The sequence below is a fragment of the Orycteropus afer genome, unplaced genomic scaffold (genome assembly GCF_000298275.1).
Source record: "Orycteropus afer afer isolate SDZICR_OR568_19922 unplaced genomic scaffold, OryAfe1.0 scaffold00014, whole genome shotgun sequence".
Taxonomy (NCBI): Eukaryota; Metazoa; Chordata; class Mammalia; order Tubulidentata; family Orycteropodidae; genus Orycteropus; species Orycteropus afer.
Window position 1 is genome coordinate 6,525,772 of NW_006921601.1, and position 9,539 is coordinate 6,535,310.

The 9,539-nt window shown below is 40.1% G+C and overlaps 1 protein-coding gene across 1 annotated transcript in view; it reads right to left on the bottom strand.

Moving 5' to 3' along the window:
- Positions 1 to 9,539, bottom strand: part of SBF2 (SET binding factor 2) — a 636,061-nt gene that overhangs the window by 22,880 nt on the left and 603,642 nt on the right. The window lies entirely within an intron of this gene.

Here is a 9,539-nt window from a genome sequence, read left to right on the forward strand (position 1 = left end):
GTCCAAATTTGAAAGCTGGCTTATTGGGCTCCAAGATCTGTGCCTCACTTATTACATTAAACTGTGCCAGATACTTGATATAAATCAGTAAGCTGTGCTTCTTGCTTCCCAAGAGCTTGTGGTATAATACTATAGAATAAAAAAAAAAAAAACCTGTTGCCATCAAGTTGATTTGACTCATGGTGACCCCATGTGTAACAGAGTAGAACTGAACTCTATGGGGTTATCTTGAGTATAATCTTTACAGAAGCAGACTGTCAGGCCTTTCTTCTGTCAGCACTGCTGAGTGGGTTTGAATTGCCAACCTTTCAGTTGAGTAAAAAAAATTTATGCCACATGATGTGAAATACAAGGAAAACCATACTTAGAGAAGCTTGGTGGAAGGAATGGGAAGAGATGATGGCTTAAGTGGACAGCAGGGGGCATTTTCTGGACAATAGAAATGTGTGCATGTCTGAAGGCAATGCAGAAGGAGGGAGCCAATAGAGAGAGAAGAAAATTTTGGAGAAAGAACTGTAACTAAGAGCACAAAGCCCTGGAAAAACATAAATGAATGAGGTTAAGGGTTAGAGAACACTTAGAAGGGACAGAAGAGTAGATAAACATGCGCTCAAACCACAGAAAGGGGGAGGAGTATATGCCTTTTAACCTTCTTTTTTCTCAGTACATCAGGCAGTGAGGTGTCTGGATATAGGCACAAGGACACAGGAGGGGGCAGGCTGAAACTTAGAATAGTACTGAGCCAAGAGCATACCAGCCACTCCTCAGAAGGAAGGTTGGGCAATCTACTTCCGTAGTGATACTGCCTCAGAAACCCAAGGAGGGGTCTCTATGAGTCGGGGCTGACTCAATGGCACATAACATAACGTAACAAATAAGCACATTAGGGAAGCTGTGTGCAGTGTTACAGCTTACATTCTGAATATGAAGGTAGGCTGACGACTTTGTGACAGACTCTCTAATCTACCTAGCAATTCCACCTTTGCTCAATCTGTCATGGCCAGATAGGGCTGAGACACGTTCCAATTATTAATGACACTAGTTTAAAAGCTGTTTCAAATGAATGCTGCAGGCAGGCTGTGTAATCAGCTTTCTTTTCCAAGTTTAACTGGCAAGCTGGACCATATTTGGGATGTGTGCATTATGTTGATTGCCCAATGGACCAATAGGAATTAAAGTCATTATCTGCAGACATTGATTTATCAGTTTATCATCTGATTAGAAACCTAGTTGTCTTTAATGATTAAAGGTTTCCCCTCTTACAACATGTTCTCACTAGCTTTTTAATGGAATGAAAATTTCAGCTCTTAAGTAGTGCCAAGTAAAATGGATTTTAGAAAGATGCAGTGAGAGTGTGACTCTTAGGCAGTGGGCCTGCTTCCGTGGAGCTGCTTCCCTGACTTGAGCCACTGCCTGTTCTTTTGGATGCAGTCACAGAAGAGCTTTCCATGTGGCACTGTGACATGGCTTTCAAAAGCTACGTGCCTTGGTTCAAATGGTGTAGTGGTTAAGTGCTTGCCTGCAGTTTGAACTGCCTGCAGTTTGAACCCACTAGCCCCTCTGTGGGAGAAAGATGTGGGCAGTTTGCTTCATAAAGATTTACAGCCTTGGAGTCGCAGGAGACATCAAGCTCAATTTGCATAACGTACTACACAAAAACATTGTTTCACATCCTGCTTTGGTGAGTAGCGACTGGGATCTTAAAAGCTTGCAAGTGGCCATCTAGATGCAATGATGGGTCTCTCCTTGTCCAGAGCAAAGAAGAACAAAGAAAACCAAAGATTCATGGAAGCAATTAGTCCAAGCAACTGGTACACCATGCGATCTTCAGCCTCTACGACTATGAGACCAGAAGAACCAGATGGTGCCCGGCTACCACTGTCAATCACTCAGAGAGGGACCTAAGGAGGAAATTCTGGATAGAGTGGGAGAACAATGTGGAACAAAACTCAGAATCATTAAAAAAAAAGGGTGGGACCAGGTTTGCTGGTCTAATAGAGCCTGGTGGAACCACTGAGACTGTGGCTCCTAGCTACCCTTCAGGTCTGGAATTGAATCCACACCTGTGGCTTCCAGCCAAACAAAAGACAGGTATATGAGGTGAACATTATGGTAGATATACTCCTTGGAGAGAACAATCATGGGAGAATAGAAGGGCTGTGTATGCACAGGGAGACAGCTTGGGGTGGGGGAGGGAGGGCAGGAGTCCATGGGAGGGAAACACACAGGGAAGAGGTAACTGTGGGGAGGAAGTGGGAGGAGAGCTCTTGCATTGTGGGAAACTGCTGTCAATGTCATGAGACAATGTGTACGTGAGCTGCTGTATGGAAAGTGAATTTGTTCTGTAAACTTCCACCCAAATCATCATCATCATCATCATCATCATAAAAAAAAGATTTACAGCCTTGGAAGTCCTATGAGATAGTTCTACTCTGTCCTACAGGACCACTGTGAGTCAGAATTGAACTCAACAGCAATGTTTTTTTTTTTTTTTTTTTGATTTGGTGCCACATTCCAGGTTTTAAAACTGTAATTCTCTGCATTAAGTATGAATTTTCTTATTAGTGAAAATAAAGGGATTAGACAACATAGGTTTCTGTAACTAGGCTAATTATAGTCATAACTATAATTAGCAACTAATTATGAAGGTTAAGCATACTTGAGTTAATAGTTATAATTAAATAAACGTAAGTCAACTTGGCACATATTAGAGATCAATGTTATTATTTTGCAGCATAATAACTGGACATAAAAATGAACAGTTCTCCTTTAGAAAATCATCTGTATGAGACTAAATGGTCAACACTTACTCGAAAGCAAAGACGAGAAGGCAAAGTGGCAGAGAAACTAGATTACTGGAAACGGAACCACCAGAGCATAAATAATGAGAAAGTTGATACCCTGTAAAATGTAACCAATGTCACTGAACAAACTTTGTACAAATTGTTCAATGGGAATCTAATTTGCTGTGTAAACTTTCACAGAAAACACAATAAAATATTATTAAAAATAAACAGTTCATGGAAGTAGTTATAATTAGTAATAATATTTTATTTTTATAATAGGGAGCTCTGGTGGTGTAGTGGGTAAGGCACTTACAGCCTTGGAAATCCAGTGGGGGTTGCTATGAGTCAGGGTTGCTATGAGTCGGAATTGACTCGGTGACAGTGGGTTTATTTCTATAATGGAACATACAATTTTAAAAAATAGCTTTTCTTTCCTTGCTAAAGCCCTTTATATCCTAGTCTCAGATGTCAACCATATCCTCTAATATAGTGGTCCTCATTCAAACACTCACTCCACTGATACATTATGTATAAGATTTTTTGTTTGAGCAACTTTTATTGATATACTTGACATACAATAAGCTGCATGATTAAAGTGTATAATTTAATAAATTTTGATATATGCAGACATCTGTGAAACCATCACCATACTCAAGATAATGAATATATATATATTCATAAAACCCTAAAGTTCCTTGTGCTCCTTTATAAACCCTCTCTTTCTCTGTACCTCTCCCCGCAAAGGTCTGCTGTCACTACACATGAATTTACATTTACCAGACTTTTACATAAATGGGATCATAAGTATGCAGTCTTTTTTTTTTTTTTTTTTTCTTGTCTGCCTTTTTTCACTAAGCATGATTGGTGATCCAGCCATACTGTTGAATATATTCTTATTATTGCTGAATAGTATTCTATGTATGGATATACAATTTTTTTTATCCATTCACCTATTAGGGACATTTGAGTTGCTTTCAGATCTTTGGTTGTTACAAATAAAGCTGTTATGAACAGTCATGTACAAGTCTTTGTATGGACATATGCTTACATTTCTCCTATGTAACAAAACAATGCAACATACTGCCATAGAGTCGGATCCGACTCATAGCGACCCCTCCTTGGGTTTCTGAGGCAGCATCACTACAGAAGTAGATTGCCCAACCTTCTGGGGAGTGGCTGGTGGGTTTGAACCGCTAGCCTCCTGGTTAGCAGTCGAATGCCTTAGGCACTATGCCACCCTACATTTCTCCTGGAATGGCTAAATCCTATGGTAGGTGTATGTTTAACTTTTAAAGAAACAGCCAAACTACTTCCCAAAGTGACTGTTCTATTTTATATTCCCATTGGCATTGTCTCAGAGTTCCAGTTCCTCCATATCTCCATCAACACTTGCGGTGCTCAGTCTTTTAAATTTTAGCCATGTACTATTATCTTAAGGAGCCCTGACTGTGCAATGGTTAAGAACTTGGCTGCTTAACCACTTACGTAGAAAGGGATCAAAATTGGAGAACCTGGATAGAGTGGGAGAAAAAATGTGGAACAAAATTCAAAAGCATAAAAAAAGACAAGTATTACTGGTTAGATAGAAACTGGTGAAACACCTAGACTATGGTCCTTTGGGCTTGGAACTGGACTTAGTCCCGTGGTCAACACTCAGTTAAACAACAGACAGGCCTTGAGCTAGACAGCTATACCATGCAGATACACTCCTTAGAAAAGTCAATAATGGGAAATCAGAAGGGTAAAATTTGCACAGGGAGAAAACTAGGCAGGGAGGAACGTATCCATCAGGACACAGGGAAGGGATAGCCACAGGGAGGAGGTGGGAGGCATGTTGTTACACCACAGGGGTGCCATCAGTGTCGTGAAACAAAACATGTATGAACTGTTGAATGCATAATGAATCTTTGTAAAATTGCACCCAAGTCATTACAAAAAGTTAAAAAAAAAAAAAAAGCTTGGCTGTTAACCAAAAGGTTAGCAGTTCAAACCCACCAGCCACTCCACAGAGAAAAGACCTGATGATCTGCTCCCTTAAGATTTCAACCTAGGAAACCCTATCAGGCAGTTTTACTCTGTCCTATACGGTCACTGAGTCAGAACTGTCTCAAAGGTGCACACAACCAAAAAAACCAAACTCACTGCCATTGAGTCAAAGCTGACTCATAGTGGCCTCCACTGGGTTTCTGAGGCTGTAAATCTTTATGGAAGTAGATCGTCCCATCTTCCTTCCACAGAGCAGCTGGTGGGTTTGAATCGCTGACCTTCTAGTTAGTAGTCAAATGCCTTATCCACCACACCACAAAGTAGTATTTTATTGAGCATCTTTTCATGTGCTCATATGTCATCTATGTGACCTCTGCTTCCTCCTCCTCCTCCTCCTTTCTCTCTCTCTCTCTCTCACACACAGACACACAGTATATCTTCTTTGGTGAAGCGTATGAGCAAATCTTATCCATTTATTGTTTTTTTATTATTTAGTTTTGAGAATTCTTTATATATTCTGGATACAAGTCCTTTAGCTGATATACAATTTACAAATATTTTATCCCATTCTGTGACTTGCCTTTTCATTTTCTTAACAGTATTTTTTGAAGAACAGAAGTTTTTGATGAAGTTTATGAATTTGTTTTTTGATGGATTATGTTTATAGTGCTGAATCTAAAATATCTAACTTAAGGCCATCAAGATATTTTCCTATTTTCTTCTAGAAGTTATATTAGGTTTTACATCTATGACCTTTTTGAGTTTATTTTTACATTGATGATAGGTACAGATCAAATATCTTTTTTTTTTTTTTTTTTAAGGCCTGGAAATCCAATTGTTTTGGCACCATTTGTTGAAAAGATTATCCTTTCACCACTGAATTGCTTTTGCATCTTTATAAAAAATCATGTATCTCTGAGTGTATTTCTGGACTCTGTTCTGTTCCATCCATCTATGTGTCTATCTTTATACCAATTATCACAGTCTTGATTACTGTATCACAGTAAGTTTTGAGATCAGATAGTGCTGGTTCTCCAATTTTGTTCTTTTTCAAAGTTGTTTTGGCTATTCTAGGCCCTTTGCATTTCCATGTAAATTTTAGCACCAGCTTATCAATTTCTACAAAAGTCTGCTGGGAGTTTGATTTGGATTGCACTGAATTCTTACATCAGTTTGGGGAGAGGTGACATTACTACAGTGTTGAGTCTTCTGACCCATGAACAAAATACATCTCAATTTATTTCTATCTTCTTTCATTTCTTTCAGCAAGGTTTTACAGATTTCAGTGTGTAAGTATTTTACATATTGTGCCAGACTTACTTAATTTTTTATACTATTGTAAATGGTGCTTTTAAAATTTTCAAATTTCCAATGGTTCATGGCTAGTATGTAGAAATATAATTAATTTTTGTATATTGATCATGTATTTTGCAACCTTGCTAAACTCAGTTATTAGCTTTCTGTTATTCTTAGATTCCACAAACATGTTGTGAATAAAGATAGTTTTACTTCTTCCTTTTCAACGTGGGTGCCTTTTAGTCTTATTAGTTTTCCTTGCTTTTTGCATGGCGAGGACTTTCAGTACAATGTTAACTGGTGCAGGCATCCATGTCAAGTTCCTGATCTTAGAGGAAAGCATTCAGTCTTTCACTACTAAGTATGATGTCTGTTTTCACCATTAAGTATGATGTTTTGTAGATAGTAGCAATTTCAAGAAGTTCCATTCTAGTCTTATTTTCCTGAGAATTTTTATCAGAAATGGAGGTTGTATTTTGTCAAATGCTTTTATGCACCTACTGAGACGACCATTTAGTTTTTCTGTTTTAGTCTGTTAATATGGTAAATTGCATTAATTTTCAAAAAATATTTTAATAATATTTATGGTTTTTGATAAAGGTTTGTGCAGCAGTTCAGGTTCCCATTCAACAATTTCTACACAAATTGTTCAGTGAAATTGGTTACATATTTCACAATGCACAAACATTCTCATTATTTCTGATCGTTTCATTTCTGAAAAACATATATTTTAATGTTGTTGTTGTTGTTATTTGCCATCGAGTTGGCCCCGACTCATAGCGACCCCTCCTTGGGTTTCCGAGGCAGTATCACTATGGAAGTAGGAATGCCCAACCTTCCTTCCGAGGAGTGGCTGGTGGGTTTGAACTGCCAGCCTTCTGGTTAGCAGTCAAGTGCCTTAGGCACTATGCTACCAGAGCTCCTCCCATATATTTTAATAGTATTTATTAATTTTTGAATGTGAAACCAATTTTGCATTCTTGTGATAAACCCCACATGATCATGATACATTATCCTTTTTACATATTGTTGCATTTTATTTGTTATTAAGTATGTTTAGAAAATTTAAATCTATGGCCATGAAGTACACTAGTTTATAGTTTATTTGCTTTTTTTTTAAAACTTTTTAATTGTGATGTGGGTGAAGGTTCACGAGAAAATCAATTTTCCATTCAACATTCCATACATAGTTTGTTTCATGCCATTGATTGTAATCCCCATGATGTAACATCACTCATCCCACTTCTTCCCTGTGTTTCCTGTTTCCATTCCTCCTTCTTTCCTACCCCTTCCTGTCTCCTGAACTTTGTCCTCGGGAACATGCTGCCCTTTTGATCTTGAATGGTTGATTGCTCTAAGGAGTGCACATTCCCATTATTGTTCACCTTGTAGACTTGTTTACTGTTTGGCTGAAAGTTGAGTGACAGAAGGTGGGGTGGGTGAGTTCAGTTCCAGGCTCAAAGAGTTACCAAGGACCATACTTTTGGGAATTCCACCAGTTTCTGTTCACCCAGTGGACCCAGGACTTCCTTATGATTTTGAGTTTTGTTCCATGTTTTTTGCACTCTATCCAAAACCTCCTAATGTCATCCCTTTCAGAGCACCATCTAGTGCTTCTGATGTCAGGGTGGTGGAGGCTGTGGTGCATAGTATTATTTTCTTATACAGGTATGTATCGCTAAATATCTGTGTTAGACTGGTTTCTCTAGAGAAACAAAACCAGTAAAGCTTATATATATAGAGAGAGAAAGACAAATTTATCTTAGGAAAATGCTCACACACTTATAGAAGCTGGCAAGTCCCATTTTCTTGGATCAAACGTCAAGCTGGAGGATTTTCCTGACTCATGCAGCTGCACGGGCTGAGGAGCTCAAGGTTGGCAGGCAGTATACTGGCTGTTGACTCCAACGAATGATGAATCCAAGATCTCCAGGCCAAATGGTGGATTGTTTGCTCACGGATAGTTGTAGGCAGCACAACAGAATCCTAATCCACAGAAGACAGAGTCTTCCCAGGATGTCCATAAATATACTGGAAGCAGGCCACAGCTCTAGGGATCTGGTAATTAGGATCTATCACACCAGATAGTACAGTAATGCCCTTCTTTGTCTGTTGATCCAGAGGCATGAAGAAGCCAAAGTGGCCGGGTGACATTCTTAATTTCCAGCTCAATGCAATCAGTATTGTGTCTCCAGGTGGGAGTATTCCTCCCTTTGGGACTAAGATCTCCAGACCCGCAGAGCATAGGGTAGCAGGGACAGGAAGCAAAATATTTTGAGTGGGTCACTAGGGGTAATAGTGAGTGGTATTCTCCCATTTCCATCCCTTGGTTCCTGGACCCATGAATCCTGGCTACTGGAGAAACAGAACCATATATTGGACTCTGGTTCAGAGCATATACAGCCTCCTGGAGAACACTGCCCCAACTCTTCAAGGTATTGCCACCTAGCTGGCACCCTAATTGCATTTTCAGTAGGCCATTCCATCATTCTATCAAGCCAGCTGCTTCAGGATGATGGGGAATATGGTAAGATCGTGAATTCCATGAGCATAGGCTCATTGCTGCACTTCATTTGCTGTGAAGTGAGTCCCCTGATCTGAAGCAATGCTGTGTGGGATACCATGATGGTGGATAAGTCCATGGATGGTACTTTTGGCAGAAGCATTGCATGCAGGGAAGGCAAATTCATATCCAGAGTAAGTATCTATTCCAGTAAGAACAAAATGCTGTCCTTTCCATGGTGGAAGTGGTCCAAAGTAATCAACTTGCCACCAGGTTGCTGGCTGATCACCCCGAGGACTGGCTCAATATCACGGACTCTGTTGGTCTCTGCTGCTGGCAGCCTGGCACTCAGCAGTGGCAGTAGCCAAATCAGCCTTGGTAAGTGGGAGTCCATGTTGCTGAGCCCATGCATAACCTCCATCCCTGCCACCATGGCCACTTTGTTCATGAGCCCATTGAGCAATGACAGGAGACGCTGGGGAAAAGTGATGGCTGGTTTCCGCTGAACGTGCCATCCTATCCACCTGATTGTTAAAGTCATCCTCTGCCAAGGTCACCTTTTGGTGGGCATTCACATGAGACACAAATATTTTTACTCCTCTGGCCCATTCAGAGAGATCTATCCACATACCTCTTCCCCATACATCCTTGTCACCAGTTTTCCAATCATGCTCCTTCCAAGTCCCAGACCATCCAGCCAAGTCATTAGCCACAGCCCATGAATCCATATATAATTGCACATCTGGCCATTTCTTATTCCATGCAAAGTGAACAGCCATATGCACAGCTCAAAGTTCTGCCCATTGAGAGGATTTCCCTTCACCACCGTCCTTCAAGGAAGTCCCAGAAAGGTGCTGCAGTGCTGCTGCTGTCCACTTTTGAGTGGTGCCTCCATATTGCGCAGAACCATCTGTAAACCAGGCATGAGTTTTCTCTTCTTCAGTCAACTGATCATAAGGAACTCCCCA